The sequence below is a fragment of the Onychomys torridus genome, chromosome 8, assembly GCF_903995425.1.
Source record: "Onychomys torridus chromosome 8, mOncTor1.1, whole genome shotgun sequence".
NCBI classification, from domain to species: domain Eukaryota; kingdom Metazoa; phylum Chordata; class Mammalia; order Rodentia; family Cricetidae; genus Onychomys; species Onychomys torridus.
The window spans coordinates 3,569,162-3,588,647 of NC_050450.1; positions in this window are offsets into that span (position 1 = coordinate 3,569,162).

Sequence of the window (19,486 nt, forward strand, 5' to 3'; positions counted from 1 at the left end):
TCATTCACTGGCAAACAGAAGATCTTTGCTGGGACATCCCTCAGTGGACAGAGCAAGGGAGAGTTAAAAAAAGTAACACTTTTTCCCCCCGGAGCCAGAGGAGATTACTACATTCTGCAGGGCTTTCCCCTTTTGCAGAGTGAAGCATAGGAAGCAACATCTTAGGCCAGAGAAGCAGAACTCTGCTGGGAAGCTCCCTTAAGTGGGGGCTGAGCAAAGCTCCGCTGTAGTGGCTCTTCAGGAGAGGAGCAGGTATAGCCTGACTCTCCCAAACAGCCTGGATACCCTTCCCTGCTGAAGCATTTCCAGGCCTGACTCTCCCAAGCAGTCAGAAAAACTTCCCCTCCTGGGCAGAGCTGCCCTAAGCTGCTCGAGGGATCTGGGATACCTCGCCCTCCAACCATCAGAGCGGTCTCATGGTATCCAGGATACCTGCCCTCCAGCTGTCAACTCTTCTAAGCAGCTACCTTGCCCTCTAGGGCTGCTGTCTCATTGAAGCTCCAGCCACCGCCTGACTCCCAAGTGGTCAGGATACCTTTTTCCAGAGTTGCAAAACTCATGTTTTGGTGCCGAAGTCTGGGACCAAACCCACAGAGTTGTAACAAATTTACTTACATGTATAATGAAGTCAGAGGTCCATGCTGGCCAGCCCTGCCCTTCACTGGTTATGGGAATGCTGGCCCTGCCCCTCAATGGACACTACAGCAAGAGAGCTGGCCCTGACCTTCATCATCTTCATGGGAGAGGCCCCCTCAACACTCTGGAGAGATGGCCCCACCCTTCACCATAGGCAAGGGAGAACTGACCCTGATGGCATGGGAATAGGGGTGCTGGCTCCACTTCTTGCCTGAGGTGGGCTGCCTCAGTGGCCTGGACTTTTGGGGAATAGTATTTTAAAGTGTGTTGCATTTTTTCCTACTGCTTTTTTTTTTTTAAACAATTCAAATATGTGTTTGATTAAACAAAATTAACGTGTGAGCAGTAGGCTGAGTCAGCAAGTAGCTGACAGGGAGTGGTAAGGAGGAACCACACAAAGCAAGGGTTTTTTAAATGGGGACTGAGAGAAGGACGCTGAGTTTTTTGGAAGACAACAGCAAAGGGAGAAGGTTACCTACTTGCTATTCAGCCTCCCTGAGTGAGCAGAATTCCACCTAAACCATTGAATCCTGAGTTCTTTAGATTTAGATAAGTTCCCTCAGGCTGGCCTTGAACTCACTGAGATCCACCTGGCCTATAACATCTTTAAATGAATAATATAATGAAAAGCTCTTTTGCTCTAGTTATATTTTCTAAATGGGTGGGGGCCACTGTCTATATGTCACACTTTTCTTTGTTCACACAAAAATGGACCATACTATATATATTTTTCTATTTTTTTACTTACAATGAAACTCCTTTTTATTACTAGATATCTTCCATACCAATAAACAAAAGCCCCAAATTCTAAAGTTTCACAATATTCTTTTGTAACAATTATACTAATTGAACCATTCTTAGTATAAGATATATAACTGTTTTTTTTATTATAGACAGTGTTACAAAATTTTCTTTGTGCATATTTTCTTTTTGTACATTTTTATTGGCTTAATAAATATTCATGCAATGTATTTTGAACATATTCCCTCATTTCAAATCCTCCAAGATCCTCTTCTCCTTCTTACCATCTTATGTTCTTTTCTCTCTCCCCCCCGAAAAAGGTCCCCAAATTGAAATAAATAAGAAAGTAAAATGGCAGAATAGAACAAACAAAAACAAATAAAAACATTTAATCATAGTATAAATGGTTTAAAACATAAACACACAAATTAGGAATTCGTTCAGCTACAGACTCCTGAGCGCATTTGATACACTCAGTGTTGTTACATTAGAGAAAATGGATGTTCCCTTTCCCAGCAGGTATCAACTGCAAAAACTTCTAGGTTGAGTCCCCAGGTCTGCATGTCTAGGCTGGGACTTTTGTCTAGCTTGTGTAGGTTCTGTGTTTGTTGTCACAGTCTCTGTGACTTCACATATGCATCAACATCAACCTTGCTGTGTCTGGAAGACACAGTTTCCTTGGAGTCATTTATCACCTCGGCTTTTACAATGTTTCTACTTCTTCTTTGACATAGGTTCCTGAGCCTTGAGGTGACGGGACAGACATTGCATTCAGGAACGAGCACTCCAAAGTCCTTTACTCTCTCTAGTTATGGATCTCTGTGTTAATCATCACATACTGCAAGAAGTTGTTTCTCTGGTGAGGGTAGTGCAGTTCTCAGTTCACTGCTATATGGGATATAGAAATATGTCATAAGAGTAGTTTTATTACTATTTTCATTTAGCAGAATAATAATAGTTTTTTTCCTAGGGCCAATGACCCATCGAACCTCAGGCCCTTAACCACTTCAGCAGTGTCAGGAATGGGTTCCATCTTATAGGATGAGACTTAAATTCAATTTTTAAAAAAAGTGGTTGGTTACTCCCATAACATTTGTGCCTTTATTGCACCAGTATATCATACAGGCAGGTGGCCAGTGTAGGTCACAGGGTTCATATCTTGGTAATAGTGATGAATAGTTTTCTCTTCTGCTAGTGGGCATAGTAATGATAGTCAGTAGGGGGCTTCTGGTTGATTACCAGCTCAAATTCTTCATATTTAATGTCATAATCAAGCTTACTGTTAGGATGTAAAGAGTAAGCAATAACATTGGCCATAGCCTGTAATGTTTGGGATGTCATCTATTAACCAATGACTCAACAAGATGTAACCAATACCTAATTTCCATAGTGGCTGTACCCACCCTGGCAGTACATGAGTATTCCCTTTCTCAGCACACTCTCCAGCATCTGCTGTCATTTGTTTTATTAATCTTGGCCATTCTGACTGGTTTCACATGAAATCTCAAAGTAGCTTTAATTTGTATTTCTCTAATGGCTAAGGATGTTGAACATTTTAAAAGTGTTTCTGTTGAGAACTCTCTGTTTAGTTCCATAGTCTATATTTTGATAGGGTTATTGTTTTCTTGTTGTTCAGCTTTTTAGCTCTTCAAGAATTATAGATATTAACCCTCTGTCAAATATAAAATTGGTAAAAAAATTTTTCCCTTTCTGTAAGATGCTACTTTGCTTGAATGATGGAACCTTTGGTGGTAGAGGTTTTTAATCTTCATAGATCCCATTTATGAAGAGTTGGCCTTAATACCTGGACAATTGGAGCCCTATTCAGAGAATCCTCTTTTGTGCCAATGAGGTCAGGTGAATTTCCCACTTTCTCTTCTATCAGAGTCCACACATCTTTTCTGACATTGACCCATGTGGAGTTGGGTTTGGTACAGGGTGATAGATATGGGCTTATTTTCATTCCTTTACATACAGCTATCCAATTTGACCAGCAAAACATGTTGAAGATGATGTCTTTTCTCCAGTATGCATTTTTGGCTTCTTTGTTAAAAAAAAAAATCAGGTATTTGTGGGTATGTGGGGTTATATTAAGGTCTTCAATTATTATTATTATTTTTTAAAGAAATAAGTCTCTTTTATTCAAGTTTTTCTAAGGAAGTATCTCCCCATATGGCAGCCAGAAGCTGAAGGACAGACACGCTGAGACTATATGACCAATGCTGACTACATTTTGACCTCAATTTTCACTTCTAACATAATTTACAATGACTCAAACCCAAAGTCAAAATGAGCTATCTTTTTCTTTTTTATTATTATTAAGAGATTTTCTATTTATTTTACATACCAACCACAGATTTCCCTGTCCTTCTTCCTCCTGCCCCCAAGCCTTCCTTCCCAACTCAGCCCCCATTCCCACCTCCTCCAAGGCAAGGTCTCCCACAGGGAGTCAGCAGAGCATGGCACATTCAGTTGAGGCAGGTCCAAGACCCTGCACCTCCTCCCTGCACCAAGGCTGTGCAAAGTGACTCACCACAGGCACAACGCTCATGCACTAGGGACGGATTCCAATCCTTCTGCCTGGATACCCGCTAAACAGTTTAAGCTAAACAACTGTCTTGCCTATTCAGAGGGCCTAGTCCAGTACCATGGGGACTCCTCAGCTATTGGTCAACACAGTACATGTGTTTTCACTAGTTTGGCTAGTTGTCTCTGAACTTTTTTCCATCATGGTTTTGATGTCCCTTGTTTATAGAATCCCTCCTCCTCTCATCAATTGGACTCCTGGAGCTTGCCCTGGCACCCAGCCATGGATCTCTGCATCTGCTTTCATCAGTCACTGGATGAGTGCTCTATGATGACAGGGTATTCAGCCATCTGATCACCAGAGTAGGCCAGTTCAGGCACTCTCTCAACTATTGCCAGTAGTCTAAGATGGGATCATCCTTGTGGATTCCTGGGAACTTCCCTAGCACTCTGTTTCTCCCTATTCCCATGATGTCTTAATTATCGTTGTATCTCTTTCCCTGTTCTCCCATTCTGTCCCTGTTCCAGCTCGAACCTCCTGTTCCCCAATGTTCTCATACCCCATCCTTAGCTCTCCATTATCCCCTTCACCCCCAGTTTGCTCATGTAGATCTCACCTATTTCTCCTTCACTGGGCAATCCATGTGTCCTTCCTAGGGTTCTCCCTGCTGGCTAGCCTCCCTGGAGCTGTGGGTTGCAGTCTGGTTATCCTTTGCTTTACATCTAGTATCAGCTTATGAGTGAGCACACACCATGTTTGTCCTTCTGAGTCTGGGTTACCTCACTCAGGATGACATTTTCTAGTTCCATCCATTTGCCTGCAAATTTCATGATGTCATTGTTTTTCTCTGCTGAGTAGTACTCCATTGTGTATATGTACCACATTTTCTTAATCTATTCTTCAGTTGATGGGCATCTAGGTTGTTTCCAGGTACTGGCTGTTATGAATAATGCTGCTATGAACATAGTTGAGCATGTGTCCTTGTGGTATGATTGAGCATTCCTTGGGTATATGCTTCGGGCTGCAGGAATATATCATAAGAACCTAGCTGGTTATGGCAAAGTCACAACCTGGAGGGATAAAGGAATTCCTCCAGAGGAAGCCAAATTCCAAGGAGTTTTTGGTATTATTTGGATTGTTATATATCAGCTGTATTCTGTTATGAAAATCATGTGCCTTCATAGTTTTCCCAATTGACTTTTCCCTAAGAAGGGCTAACAGTGTGGACTGATCACTCTCTGGACATACACATTCCAGTACTTTGGAGAACAGCCACAGGAAAGGCTTTCTCTGGAATCAGATATCTTCCTTAGCCACTTTCAAGGACTAACAGTGATAAGAGTTCACATGCTAGTCACCTGACTTAAGGGTAAATTCCACAAGGAGACATCACCTAGGTCAGGTGGATGTTAGCTTTACACAATTTAGCTCAGACCCTCTTTTCTTATACCCAGATTTTCAGGGGCACAGGATGGAGAAGAGAAAAGAGTATGGAAGAACTAGATGGGTAAGAACTGGAGAGGAACAAATTGAGATGGGGAAGAATGAGATTGAAGGACTAGGAGAGAGTACTAGAGGAATGAGATGGAAGATGAGGAAGAACCAGATGGGGAAGAACAAGATGAGAGAGAAGGAGATGAGAGAGGAGCTGATGTGGGAAAGAACTAGATGGATGAGAACCTAGAAGGGGCAGAACTAGATGAAGAAATTAAGATAGAACCTAGAGGGGACAGCAGGTAAATATAAAGAGAAATTGGGCAAGAAAGGAGCTAAAAATGAGAGCAGAGTATAAGCTTGTAGAGAGAGAATTGACAGAATAATAAAGTGTATGGACTAAGGAATTTCATGTACATAGATTCATTTCTTTTCTTCAAAGATTAATTATCAGCTACTTGTAGACTCTTCCTGGACCCTGGGAGGGGACTATCAAGGGGCTGGACCCCTTTAGTCCCCAGTAGGTATATGCCCAAGAGTGGTATAGCTGGGTCTTGGGGAAGATTGATTCCCACTTTTCTGAGAAACTGCCATACTGATTTCCACAGTGGTTGTACAAGTTTGTACTCCTACCAACAGTGGAGGAGTGTTTCCCTTGTTCCAAATCCTCTCTAACATAAGCTGTCTTCAGTGTTTTTGATCTTAGCTATTCTGACAGTTATAAAATGGTATCTCAGAGTTGTTTTGATTTGTATTTCCCTGATCCCTAAGGATGTTGAGAAATTCCTTAAATGTCTTTCAGCCATTTGAAATTCTTCTGTTGAGAATTCTCTGTTTAGCTCTGTAGCCCATTTTTTAATTGGATTGTTAGGTATTTTGATGTCTAGTTTCTTGAGTTCTTTATATATTCTGAAGGTCAGCCCTCTGTAAGATGTGGGGTTGGTGAAGATCTTTTCCCATTCTGTAGGCTGTTGTTTGTCTCACAGACTGTGTCCTTTGCCCTACAAAAGCTTCTCAGTTTCAAGAGGTCCCATTAATTAATTGTTGCTCTTAGTGTCTGTGCTATTGGTGTTATATTTAGGAAGTTATCTCCAGTGCCAACGCATTCAAGACTATTTCCTACTTTCTCTTCTATCAGGTACAGTATAACTGGATTATGTTGAGGTCATGTTAAGTTTTCTAAGTATACATAGATATATTTCAGATAGACAGGTAATCTTCAAACAATTCAAAGGTCTACAAAATATGGCATTTAAAATATTTTTAAAATTTAGACTTTTTGGACAGTGAGACATATCTGCTCCTGGCAGCACCGATTTACTTCAGAGAGGAGGATGGGCACTGAAGACACTTCATATGGAGTTTATCTTCACCTTGGCAAAAATAGCCATTTGGGCAAGAAACTGTTCTTGCCTGGACTGCTTGATCGACTGGTCATGCAAGACCCATAGAAAGGTGACTACTGAACTTTGCTTGACAAAATGGTCCTTCAGGTTCCTGTTTTGCAGAGGAAACTGCCAGACATTCTACAGGACACTGAGAAAATTGACTGAGAGACTCTAGCCCTATGGGCTGAAGACAAATGCCCCAACTTTACAAAGGAACATTAGGTGACTGTTCAGGCTGCCAGCTGTCTCTGTCTACCCTGCAAGACTCCCAAAAGTTGCTTGCATCCTTCTCCTGGTTCTCAGGTAATATTATATCCTTCTGAGGTCTTTGATGTGGTTGAAGACTAGATAGTTATAATTTTCTCAGTTATGATAAAAGGTAAGTTAGATATAAAACCTTAAACTCACAAATATGATAGATAGGATATCTTCTTTAATATTGTAACTGTAATTCTTACTTGATAATTGTTTTGTTATCTGCAATTTTACTATGTGAAAGTTAACCTTCCTTTTTTAACAAAAAAGAAAAGGGGAAGTGCTGTGGATATCACTCTGTATAAATAAAATGCTGATTGGCCAGTAGCCAGGCAGGAAGTATAGGCGGGACAAGCAGAGAAGAGAATTCTGGGAAGTGGAAGGTGGAGGGGGAGACATTGCCAGCCACTGCCATGACAAGAAAGAGAAAAGGTACTGGTAAGCCATGAGTCATATGGCAAAGTATAGATTAATAGAAATGGGCTAAATATGAGTAAGAGCTAGACAATGGTAGGCCTGAGCTAATGGCCAAACAGTTTAAATAATATGAATGTCTGTGTGTTTATTTTACAAATGAGTTGTTGGACTAGCAGGGCTTGGTGGCACCTGGAGAGAAGCTCTCCAACTACAGGTAATGTTCCTTCTGTTCCTATTGTGTGGAACAATTTGAAGAGTATCAGAATTAGGTCTTCTTTGAAAATCTGGTAAAATTCTGCACTGAAACCATCTGGTCCTGGGCTTTTTTTTTTTTTTTTTTTTTTTTTGCTGGGAGACTTTTAATACCTGTTTCTATTTCCTTAGGGGTTATTGGTCTATTTAAATAGTTTATCTCATCTTTATTTAACTTTGGTATGTAGTACCTATTCAGATAATTGTCCTTTTCTTTCAGATTTTCCAATTTTGTGGAGTGCAGGTTTTTGAAGTATGACCTGATGATTCTCTGGATTTTCTCATTGTATGTTGTTATATCTCCCTTTGCACTTCTGATTTTGTTAATTTGGATGCTCTCTCTCTTGGCCTTTTGGTTAATTTGTATAAGGGCTTATCTGTCTTGTTGATTTTTCCAAGAACCATCTCTTTGTTTCATTGATTCTTTGTATTGTTCTCTTTGTTTCTATTTCATCGATTTCAGTCCCCAATTTGATTATTTCCTGGCATCTATTCCTACTGGGTGAATTTGCTTCTTTTTGTTCTAGAGCTTTCAGGTGTGCTATTAAGTCGCTACTGTGAGATTTCCCCATCTTCTTTATGTGGGCATTTAGTGCTAGGAATTTTCCTCTTAACATTGATTTAATAGTGTCCCATAAGTTTGGATATGTTGTACTTTCATTTTCCTTGAGTTCTAGGAAATCTTTAATTTCTTTATTTTCTTCCTTGACCCATTGGAGATTCAGTTGGGCATTATTCAGTTTCCATGAGATTGTAGGCTTTCTGTAATTTTTGTTGTTGTTGAAATCTAACTTTAAGCCATGGTGGTATGTAACAGTCTTTTAAAATAAGAAACACAGAGCCAAATGTAGAGTTAAAAGCCCAAGAGGTCAGAGCAGTAGCTGAGTGTAGATGTAACCGTCTTGTTAAATAAGAAACACAGAGCCAATTGCAGAGTTAAAAGCCAAGAGGTCAGAGCAATAGCTGACAGCTGAAAACCTTATCCTTCACTGCTGCTCTGTCTTTCCTCTCTGTAACCTACTTTCTGTGTTTTTCTCTTTTTTTATACACTTTCTGTTCTGCCTTCTCATTGGTTGTAAACCCAACCACATGACCTCCTGGTCACTGCCTGTCTATACAGACCTCCAGGTCTTCTATGGTTGGTATTGAGATTAAAGGCATGTGTCTCTACGATGGCTATATCTTTGAACACACAGAGATCTGCCTGTTATGTGAATGGGATTAAAGGTGTGTGCCATTACCGCCGGATTCTACTAAGACTTGCTATTAGCTCTAATCCCCAGGCAACTTTATTTATTAACATACAAATAAAATCACATTTCAGTACAAATAAAATATCACCATATTTCTCCTTTTCTATTTTAATGAAAAGAAAAATGGAAAAAGTTATAACTAATGTAAGAAAACTATATACTTTTGTACAATAACTATATACCATATATACAAGCAATAAATACCTAAACAATGTCCAGTCCATTTACATTTGACAAATTCAGAGAAAATAATTCCATTATCTATCCTATTTTGGTAAGTCCAAAATGTACCTGATTCACTTTCTATCATAACTTTTATTACTAACAGAACTATCTTAACAGAACTATCTTATAGCGTCTTTCAAATTTATACACTTCTTTAGTGAGTTTCTTTTTTAAAATTCATAACAATGGAAACTATAATTATCTAAACTTTAAATATAACTATCTAATCTTCAACTTCCTCAGAGACCCAAGAAGGAAATATTACCTAACAAAAATAAAACCAGGAAGTTCACGTAGCAGCTTCCAAAAAAAATGTGAATTGACAGAAACAGCCAGCTGCCTTGACAGTCACCTGAGGTTTCTCCACAATGTTGGGGGATCATCTTCAGGCTATAGGCTTAGCATATCTGACAGACTCATTTGTGAACTAGGATGTATATAAGGTCAACAGTTCGACCTCACACTTGGTGAGAGCAGTCCATGTACCAGAAACACCTGAATTCCACTAGTGTCATGTCATGATTCAGGATTTTAAATTCTGGAAATTGGTGATTTTTTTTTAAATTCAGCTGTCCATTCTTCTTGGCTGTGTGTGTGTGTGTGTGGCTTCATCTTGGCATCCCATTCTTCTCCACATCCTTCTATTAAATGCCAGTCTACTATTGAGAGGTGTGAGCTTAGTTACTCTTCAGTAATAACTTTTTCAGCTGCTGTTCCATTGCACATCAGAAGCCACTGGCCCACTGCCTGTTCAGTCACCTTCAAAGAAAAGGGCACTGTACCTTTTCTGGATTGCAAAGGCCACTTCAGAGATGGTGCCATATTGTCCTGGCCTCGGAAGATGCCTTTTGAAAAAGCCACAACCACACTTGTCTTGACCAGAATTGGTAGTCCTTTGTTTCATGTCCTGTCTGTCCTGTTTGTCAGCAGTTGATTCAAGTAAACTTTGTTGTCCAGTGGCTAACTTTTGCCACAATGAAAGTTAAATCCATATGCAGTTTCTTCAATGCCCATATTTTCTCTGAAGTAGAATGGTACTGCCAGGAGCTGACATGTCTCATAGTCATAACAAAAAAGAAAAATTTTCTAAGTTATTAAAACATTTTAAATGCCATATTCTGTAGATCTCTGAAGGGTTTGAAGATGACCTGCCTATCTAAAATATATCTGCTCAATCTTGAAAACATACCTAATATGACTACAAGTTCTATTGTAATGTTTAACTATTAACTTTCATTTATTTTTATCCTAATAGTTGGTAATAATAACATTCAAGGATCAGCAAATTGCATTACATTGTTAAATGAATGGTATAAATACAATATCTTGAACAAGATTAGAAATATATGTATGGCATTTTCTAACAATATCAATCTCAATATATATGATTTGTATAAAATATAAAACAATCCAATCCATTGTAAAGTATTTAAAACTAGTAATTGTCTTTTTCTTTTTTTTTTTTCCTCTAACAAGAACCTTAAATCTAATATCCTTTACCTAGCCCTTTTCCTAAGCCTTAACAACAATTTGTAAACAATGAAGATTATTCCAGACCCAAAACCCATTAAAAGACCAAAAACCAAGAGAGGCCTGCCCCTAGGTCCCATCACTGGGCACCAGCCATTCCATGGAAGACCAGCCTAACTTGGCCCCAGGTTCTGGCCATAGGGCAGGACCCCCCACACCCCCACCAGGAAGGTTCCCCTTCTCCAAGACCCCCAGCAGACCCTGAAATCTCCATGCCCTGTCCCCAAACCCATCCGTCTGAGACCCCAGCCACTTCCTGAGACTCAGAGACCAGCTCCCAGCTCCCATCTGGCCCAGAACTCCCATCTGGCCCAGAGGTGAGTGCCTGGGGTCATACCAAGAGAGGCCTGCCCCTAGGTCCCATCCCTGGGCACCAGCCATGCCGGGGAAGACCTGTCCAACTTGAACCCAGGTTCTGGCTATCGGGCGGGACCCCCCACCCCCAAGGTTTCCCTTCTCCAAGATCTCCCTGGTAGACCTTGCAATCTACACACCCTGCCCCCACACCCATCCACCTGAGACCCCAGCCACTGCCTGAGACTCAGAGACTAGACTCCAGCTCCTATATGGCCTGGAGCTTCCATCAGGACCAGAGAGAGGCTTCCTGAACCTGTCAGGTCTGTCTGGACCAAGAGCACTGATAAGACCAAGAATGAATCCAAGAGGAGATGGGCAGATGTCAAGGCAGAATTACATACAACAAAATAAAGAGCAATACAGCATCACCAAAACCTAGCCTTCCTCCAACAGCTAGACCTGAACATCACAAAATGGAGAAGCAGAAAAAAACAACCTTATGAATAACATCATGAAGATGCTAGAGGCTTATAAAGAAGAATTCAAAAATGAAATGGAGTAACAAACAAAAAATGGGAAGAACGCTATAAAAAACTAGAGGAAAGGACAAAAAAATCAGAAGAAAACAATAAATCCCTGAAAGAAAATCCCTGAAAAAGTAATGAAACAGATGAGGGAAACAGTCCAAGACCTGAAAAGGGAAATTGAGACAATAAAGAAGACACAAACAGAGGGAATGCTGGAAATAGAAAATCTGAGTAAACAAACAGGAACTTCAGATGCAAGTATAACCAACAGAATGCAAGAGATAGAAGACAGGATCTCTAGCGTTGAAGATACATTAGAAGAAATAGATTTATCAGTCAAAGAAAACACTAAAGCCAACAAAGTCAAGACCCAAAATGTCCAAGAAATTTGGGACACCATGAAAAGACCAAACCTACAAATAATAGTGATAGAGGAAGGAGAAGAATACCAACTCAAAGGCACAGAAAATATGTTCAACAAGATCATAGAAGAAAACTTTCCCAACTTAAAGAAGGAAATGCCTATGAAGATACAAGAAGCCTATAGAACACTAAACAGACTACACCCGCCCCCAAAGTCCCCTTGCCACATAATAATTAAACAACTAAACATACAGAATAAAGAAAGAATATTAAGAGCAGCAAAGGAAAAAGGCCAAGTGACTTATAAAGGCAAACCCATCAGAATAACACCTAATTTCTCTATGGAGACTTTGAAAGCCTGAAGGACCTGGACAGATATAATGTAGACACTAAGAGACCATGGAGGCCAGCACAGATTAATATACCCAGGAAAACTTTCAATCATCATAGATGGAGTGAAAAAGACATTCCAAGACAAAGTCATATTTAAACAATACTTATCCACAAACCCAGCCCTACAGAAAGCACTAGAAAGAAAATTCCAACGTAAGGAAGTCAGATACACCCTCGAAAATACAGGCAATAGATAACACCACAGCAGTAAATCCCAAAGAAGAGAAGTAAACACACACTACCACCAAAACAAAAACAAAAACAAAAACAAAATAAAACAAAACCAGGAATGAGCAGGCACTAGTCATTAATATCTCTTAATATCAATGGACTTAAATCACCTATAAAAAGACACAGGCTAACAGAGTAGATATGAAAGCAAGTCCCATCTTTCTGCTGCATACAAGAAACACACCTCAAATTCAAAGATAGACACTACCTAAGAATAAAAGGCTGTGAAAAGAATTACCAATCAAATGGTCTTAAGAAGCAAGGTGGTATAGCCGTCCTAATATCCAGCAAAATAGACTTCAAACTAAAATCAATCAAAAGAGATCAAGAAGGGCATTTCATACTCATCACAGGAAAGATCCACCAAGATGAAGTTTCAGTTCTGAACATTTATGCCCCAAACACAAGGGCACCCACATATGTAAAAGAAACATTACTAAAGCTTAAATCACATATAAAACCCCACACATTAATAGTGGGAGACTTCAACACCCCACTTTCACCACTGGACAGATCTCCCAAATCGAAACTTAACATAGAAATAAAGGACTTAACTGATGTTATGTCTCAAATGGACTTAATCAATATCTACAGAACATTCCATACTAACAAAAAAGAATATACCTTCTTCTCAGCACTCCATGGAACCTTCTCTAAAATCAACCACATACTTGGCCACAAAGCAAATCTCAACAGATACAAAACAATTGGAATAACCTCCTGTGTTCTATCAGACCACCATGGCTTAAAGTTAGATTTCAACAACAACAACAAAACTACAGAAATCCTACAATCTCATGGAAAGTGAATAATGCTCAGCTGAATCACCAATGGGTTAAGGAAGAAATAAAGAAAGAAATTAAAGACTTCCTAGAGATCAATGAAAATGAATACACCACATACCCAAACTTATGGGACACCATGAAAGCAGTGCTAAGAGGGAAATTCATAACACTAAATGCCCACATAAAGAAGTTGGAGAAATCTCACACTAGTGACTTAACAACACACTTGAAAGCTCTAGAACAAGAAGAAGCAAAGTCTCCCAGGAAATTATCAAATTGAGAGGTGAAATCAATAAAATAGAAACAAAGAGAACAATACAAAAATTAATGAAACTAAGAGTTGGTTCTTTGAGAAGATCAACAAGATAGACAAGCCCTTATCCAAACTAACCAAAAGACCCAGAGAGAGCATCCAAATTAACAAAATCAGAAATGAAAAGGGGGACATAAAAACAGACAATGAGGAAATACAGAGAATCATCAGGTCATACTTCAAAAACCTCTACTCCACAAAACTGGAACATCTAAAAGAAATGGAAATTTTTCTGGATAGGTACCATATACCTAAGTTAAATCAAGAACAGGTAAACAAATTAAACAGTCCTATAACCCTTAAGGAAATAGAAGAAGTCATTAGAAGTCTTCCAACCAAAAAAAGCCCAGGCCCAGATGGTTTCAGCACAGAATTCTACCAGATCTTCAAAGAAGACTTAATAACAATACTCTTTAAATTGTTCCACACAATAGAAGCAGAAGGAACCTTACCAAACTCCTTCTATGAGGCTACAATTACCCTGATTCCTAAACCAAACAAAGATGCAACAAAGAAAGACAACTACAGACCGATCTCCCTCATGAACACTGATGCAAAAATACTCAATAAAATACTGGCAAACAGACTCTAAGAACACATCAAAACAATTATCCACCATGATCAAGTAGGCTTCATCCCAGGGATGCAAGGGTGGTTCAACATAAGAAAGTCCGTCAATGTAATACGCCATATAAACAAACTCAAAGAAAACAACCACATGATCATCTCACTAGATGCAGAAAAGTTATTTGAGAAAATTCAACACCCCTTCATGATAAAGGTCTTGGAGTGATCAGGAATACAGGGAACATACCTAAGCATAATAAAGGCAATCTACAGCAAGCCAACATCCAACATCAAATTAAATGGAGAGAAACTCAAAGCAATACCACTAAAATCAGGAACAAGACAAGGTTGTCCACTCTCCCCATATTTATTCAGCATAGTACTTGAAGTCCTAGCCAGAGCAATAAGACAACATAAGGAGATTAAATGGATACAAATTGGAAAGGAAGAAGTGAAGCTTTCCCTATTTGCAGATGACATGATAGCAAACATGAGTGACCCCAAAAATTCAACCAAGGAACTGATACAGCTTATAAACACCTTTAGCAACATAGTAGGATACAAGATCAACTCAAATAAAACAGTAGTCCTTCTATATACAATAGACAAACATGCTGAGAAGGAAATCAGAGATATATCATTCTTTACAATAGCCACAAATGATATAAATACCTTGGAGTAACTCTAACTAAGCAAGTGAAGGACCTATATGACAAGAACTTTAAGTCCCTGAAAAAAGAAATTGAAGATGTCAGAAAATGGAAAGATCTCCCATGCTCATGGGTAGGCAGGATTAACATAGTAAAAATGGCGATCTTACCAAAAGCAATCTACAGATTCAATGCAATCCCCATCAAATTACCAACACAATTCTTCACAGACCTGGAAAGAATAATACTCAACTTCATATGGAAAAACAAAAAAACCCAGGATAGCCAAAAGAATCCTGTACAATAAAAGAACTTCTGGAGGCATCACAATCCCTGACCTCAAGCTCTATAAACAAATGGTGCTGGCATAGCTGGATGTCAATGTGTAGAAGGCTGCAAATAGATCCATATCTGTCACTGTGCACAAAACTTAAGTCCAAGTGGATCAAAGACCTCAACTTAAATCCAGTTACTCTGCACCTGATAGAATATATATATATATATATATATATATATATATATATATATATATACACACACACACACATATACATATATATATATGTATACACACACACACACACACACACACACACACACACACACACATATATATATATATATATATATATTCCTTGTGTCGTTTTGAGTGTAGCTAGCTTTTTCTTCAGATTGAGGTCTTCCTATTAGTGCCTTCTGTAGAGATGGACTGATGGACAAAAATTTACATTTTTTTAAATTACAAAAAGTTTTTCCTTCTTTTTTGATTCTGATAGACAGTTTTGCTTTGTATATGTTTTGGGTTGGCATCTGTGGTCTTTCAGAGGTTGTAAAACATCCAGTAGGCCCTTCTGGCTTTAAAAATCTCTATTGAAAAGCCAGGTGTTATTCTAATGGACCTACTTTTATATGTGATTTGGTCTTTTCCCCTTGCAGATCTTACTATTCTTTGTTCAATACACTTAGTGTTTTAATTATTACATTATGGAGAATTTTTTTGGTCCTGTTTATTTGGTGTTCTGTATGCCTCTCGAACCTTAGGAGGATTCTTCTATAATTTTGTTAAAAATATTTTCTGTGCTTTTGACTTGAGTTTCTTCTTCATCTACACTCGTTATCCATAGGGTTTTGTTTTTGTTTTGTTGTTGTTGTTTTGTTTGCTTATTAGTGTCTAAGAATTCCTGGATGCTTTTACCTGGGTTTTATTTTTAGATTTATTATTTTCTTTGACCAAGCTATTCATTTCTTCTACCTTATCTTCAATACTTTTAAGACTCTCCTCCATGCCTCTTAACTTGTTGGTGAGGCTTACTTACAAGGCTTTTGTTTGACTTCTGAGTTGTTCAAGTGTTATTCCACTTTGGCTTTTCTTTCTATTTTTTTAAGTTCTGCTTTCATATCTGAGTTATTTGCCTTATTTCATTCAACTGTTTGTGCTTCCACAGTCTTCACTGAGGCTTTTAAATCCTCTTTAAGGTGTTTGAACTATTAATAATTGTTATTTTGGAGTCCTGTTTTATACTTAAGCCAAATTGCTTTTCTTAGGGCATCTTAAAATAGGGTTACTTGTTTCTGGAGGAATCATATTGCCATAGTTGTCCCTTTTTTTGGTCCAGACATCTAAACATCTGGAGTTTTAGCATTTTTGATGTTTGTTGGTGTAGATGTCTGGTCTTGCCTTTGTTGGGTGGGAGCTTGGTCCTTGGTTGCTGTTGCCCTAATCTGAGAGGTTGTGGATCAGAAGAATGATAGTCCATTTTCATTCCTGGAGTCACTCTCTATTTTGGTTTCAGACTCCAACTCATCTCAGATCTGAATTAGAATTTTCTTAAACAGGACTTGGAGTCTGGCTCTACAAAGGGCAGAAGAGGCAGAACCAGGGTTACCCGGGCTCTAGCCACAGATGACAGAGAGTGCAAAGAGGTTGGGGGTAGGTTAGGAGGAGAGACTGAGGTGGTCAGACAGTGTCATTCTAAGCCTGCTATTCGGAGTCCAGAACAGTAGATGAAGAGGGCACAGGCAACCGCTTGACAGTCAAGTGTGGCAGCTGTTGGGTCTCCATTAGAGAGGGGTTCTGTGAGTCAGTGGGGACTTACTAAAGCATAAAGATATGATGAGTGGAATGGCTGAGGAGACCTGTGAGGAAGAACTAGAGGTTCCCTGAGCCTACACTATGAGACTGAGTCCAAAGGGGACGGAGTAGACTGGGAGGAGTTTCCCAGGGTTGTGCAGGAGGTGTGGGACAGAGCAGGTTTATGAGTACTCTGGAGAATTCAGAATGAAGGAGAGGAAGGAGAGCACAGCGAGACTCTTTGAAATACAAGTGTGAGGGCTGTGGGGTCTGTCCCTGGTGGAGAATGGGTCTGTGGATCTTCAGGGAGACAAAAAGGAATGGAGATGAGGAGAAGGAATGGCTGGAGGGTTGGTGAAGAAAGGAAGAACTAGCAGGATGTTAGAATAAGTTCCTACAAGTACAACTGTGAAGCCAAAGGTAGGATTCTTTAAAATATGAGTACTATTTCCAAATTGCCATCACAAACAAAGAGCATTTTATATACTATAGTAAGCATGGTAGGAATGTTCTCTCATAATTCCCTCTAGAGGGTGTCACTTTTTTCCATGCTGAGGATTAGAGTTAGGACATCTTATATTAAGTTGTAGGTTTCAAATACTTGACTACTGATCTATTCCACAATGAATATTTTAAGTTTTATTAACTATAAGCCTATACTAACTATAACTTATAAGTCATAAGCTATAACACAGTGGCATGAACCTATTGTTTTAGCCTCAGCTACTTGGGAGGCTAACATATGAGAATTACTTGAAGCCAGGTGTTAGGAGCAATATAGAGAAATCAGAGTTCTTAATTTTTTTTTTAAACATAGGATACAGAAGATGGTTGTTTGGCTCAAACTGTTTGGGAGGCACCCAGGCAGGGGGATTGGGATCTGTCCCTGGTCTATGGGCAGGCTTCTGGAATCCAGTGCCTGTGGTGTGACATCTTGCACAGCCTTGGTGCAGTGGAAAGGGGCTTGGACCTGCCTAGGCTCAGTGTGCTGGGCTCTGCTGACTCCCCATGGGAGACCTCGATTTTTAGGGATGTGGGGATGTGGGTTGGCTTGGGAAGGAGGGCTGGTGGGTAGGAGGAGAGAGGAGGGGGGTTTTGTGGATAGCATTGGAGTGAGTAGAAAATTTCTTAATAAAGAAAAATGAAAAACAAAACAAAAAAACCCCCCAAAACAAAAAAATACCCCATAGATTAGAAAAAAAATTTTAAATGAAAAAAAATCTATTTTCACTGAAAATAAAGAAAAGTAATTTTAAAAAGTAATGGTTGTTTATTTGTATAGTACATTATTTGTATGTTTTAATATATTTCAATATTTCTTCTCCTATTAGTTATCCTATATAGATTCTTCCCCCAATTTTCCCATTACACAAGTTGTTTATTATTTATATATTTTTCTGTGCATCAGATGACCAGACACTTCTGCATGGTAGGCAGTCAGTCCCTTTATCAGAGCTACATTCCTACTATATGATGATATTTGAAGACATTCACTCTGTATGTATCTGGTGCCCAAGCACACAATTTGAAAGATGGTGGGGCCAAACTGAAGTCAACTTCAAGCTCCTGGAAGCAGCATGTCCACGAGTCCAGCAGCAGTCTTGAGCTCCAACACCTTGCTTCCTTATTCCTAGACAATCCATTTGGCTTCTGTGATTCAGAGCTGCTGTCCTGCTCACTCCACCTCCAGATGCTGGAAAAGCTACTTTCTTGACTTTGCTTTCACCCACTTTGCTACATGTACAATACAGTCTTCATATCTCATTTTCCAAATCTCACGATAAAAACATTAGCATGTTTACAATTCAGTTACTAAAGACCTAAATGATAATATGTCATCAAGATAGGAGCTTTTCTGAAACTTGTTAAATCTTTTTTTTCCCTAACCTTAAAGGCGAAGAATTAGTTAAAAGAAGTAATGAACTAACTCTCTCTCTCTCTCTCTCTCTCTCTCTCTCTCTCTCTCTCTCTCGTTTTTTGAGACAGGGTTTCTTTGTGTAATAGCCTTGGCTATCCTGGATGGAACTTATGTTGTAGACCAGGCTGGCCTCGAACTCACAGAGATCTGCCTGCCTCCACCTCCCAAGTGCTGGAGGAAAGCGTTACCATCGACCAGTGACACTTGAACTCTTATTGGGAATTTCAAATATGCATGTAGTGTTTTGAATAAATCCAGCCTTCCTTATTGCCTTACCACCACTTTTCCCCCACAATTGTATGTTGTTTTAAACACTCTGAGTGCACTTAGAGCTGCTAGCATGCGTGTAGATGTAGCGCCACTCATCAGGAGATGTGTAGCCTATCAGGGGTTGCAACCCTGAGGAAAATGAGCACTTTACCTTCCCTGGCAGCCATTTATTGCCAATAGCTTCTCAGCTAGTGGTGAGACTTCATGACCTTCTTCCCCTCCCACGCTGGGATTGTGGCTGGTTTTATCTTGTACAAGTTCTGTATACACATGGCTGCTGTGAGCTCATGCATGCAATAATCATGTCAAGAAAATAATTCTATATATACACAGTCATGGCTGCTGTGAGGCTCCTGTGTGCAATGACCCCTTCATGTAAGGAAAACACTGTTTTACAGCTGTCTTCCACAAGGTTGTTTTTAAGGCTTGTTTCCTAAGATGAA